Consider the following 2,383-nt stretch of genomic DNA (forward strand, 5'->3'; position numbering starts at 1 on the left):
CATCGAGAATCAAATTTTTAGATAGTAAGAAAAAGGACTGGAACACTTTCTGATAATAATGGAAAATATTGGGAAACTTCACAAGTTTAGACGACAAAACCCTAATTCCAATTCAGCAACCAACTTTGATAGCGAATCCACCTGGCAACAGCTCCGGTGGTAGGAATAGCTCTGGTGAAGCAGAAGGCAGTGGTGGCAACTTCGGCAGTAGCTCCAACGAAGCAGAAGGCAGCGGCGACAAGTCTAATCTGGCAACGATCAAATGACAGAATAGAAGGGCAGTGGAGCTTGGCTTCGTCTTGTCCTCAGGCAGAGCAGTCTCTATGGTGGTTGGTTGTGGGCGGAAGGAGTTCGATCGATCTTCGGCGGCGACGACGGACAGAGAAGAGAGGAGGAAGAGATCGAGGCTAGGGTTTCATCTTGATTACTTCTCTCCCTCGATGCCCGAGCCTCTTTATATCCTAACTGCCATAAGTTTCTCGTTGACGGATGTGGGATCGCGAGGAAATCATGATTGGCGTCCGTCGATTCCAACAGAATCGGGCTCACGAGAGAGGGAATCGCGCGCGCGAGAATCAGGCATATGGGCGTGCGGCGGGTGTACAGTGAACTGAAGGAAGAAGAAGCGGAACCGGACTAGGAAGAAAACAAATTGATTTGAATCAATTTTTAGGGTTTACTGTAACAAACTGGGTTCAAAACTAAATCGCTTAGTTCAATAATCAAACGATCTTCGATTTGACCCAAACTAGTTTTGTTCATTTCGTCTTTACAAGATGAAGCCCCTCATCTCTTCTATTTTGCCAAAATATCTTCCATCATGAACCAAACCAAGTTGGTTCACTTCGTCTTCATAAGACAAAGTCTATTATTTTTCCTTTGTCAGGTCCAACCAAACTTTATTTCTCTTGATCGGAGAATCTAATTCTCAAACTCGTTTTAAGTCTTTCAGAGAAACTTGTAATGCATGTGACCCGATAGGTTTTTAGTTATGTTGATAATCTGTAATTAATCATTAATTACAAAATGATCATGAGTGACACCTAGTAGTACATTATGATCCTCAATTGATCAAAAAATCAATGATTGATTCTAGAATAATTTTTAAATCTTTCAGCATCTATAATGAAACGTGCCTCGTTTCTTTCACCGTCTTATACCCGCTTAGTTCAAGGCATGGTCTATGTGTGTTAGTCCCCACTAAGCTAACTACGTTACACCTAGTCCAAACTTATTTTTGTGGATTCAAGTTACTTATACATATGTCTAAGAGTGTCATACTCTTAACATGTGATGTCCAAAGACTTTCAATAACAATCCTAATAAGAGGCCAAAGCATGTACGTCTCTTTTTACAAAGAGCGGTGAATCCTCTATAGGTTATTCAAACACCTTCGGGTATTTTGACTTATACCCAGTCATTCGGGCCCACATCTCCTCAGAGATGTTTGCTTAAGATGTCAAAGTATAAGCCTTCATGACTAAGGTGACTTGAATACCGCAAGTCAAAGAAAACTCGCACTGAAGCTGCACTGAGATCTTCGTTGACATATATATCGAATCATATGAAGTCTCATGACAGGTCACTCTAATGAACTAGTTATTTTTAACCAGCATCCACGTTTAACTCTCAACATCTAATGTCTCTGGCCAGTGAGAATAGCTGCTTGACAAACCAAAGAGTTTAAAATGTGCTAGTCTTAACAGAATCAATGACGTCCATGTTCATTAATTCATCAACTAGGAATAATTTCAATACATTCATAATTACACATGTAGATATGCTCACAAGTTGTGATCCAATTATAAATTCTCTAATGCTATGAATTGTATTGTGGACATTCAATAAATAAGTCTAAAATCTAATCAAACATATGAAAAATATCCACTTAAATAGTGAATTTCTATTTATTTAATAAATAGGACAATTGTAAGGCGATTGCCTTAGAACACCATTCAAATATAACAGCATGGGTACTCGAAATTGGTGTAACCACCAATTGAGTGTATTTATGTTTTTTTGTTTGATTTCTAATTTGGTAAATAGTTAGAATTTGTGCAATCACCTCTTCTGACAAATTCTTTAAATTTTTATAATTACTCGAAGTTGGTGCAAAGACCACTCGAGCAATTTTATTTTCGTAAACTTAGTTTTTTTTCCTGCACTACTAATCTAAGATTGAGTCTTGGAATATCTTTTCTTATTTTTTATATGTGTGAGATTTCCTCTTATGACCCATCAAGAAGGATACAACATAGTACTTACCACACCTATTCTCTGAGGAAGACTTCGGTTATTAGAAGGGTCGAATGGAGTACTACCCGAAGACTTAGGTAGAAATGTGGATAGTGATCCAAATCGGATTCACTATCTCTACCGACGA

Source organism: Curcuma longa, chromosome 1 (assembly GCF_044706935.1).
Source record: "Curcuma longa cultivar G26 ecotype Majalengka, Jawa Barat chromosome 1, ITB_CL_G26_1.1, whole genome shotgun sequence".
NCBI lineage: Eukaryota > Viridiplantae > Streptophyta > Magnoliopsida > Zingiberales > Zingiberaceae > Curcuma > Curcuma longa.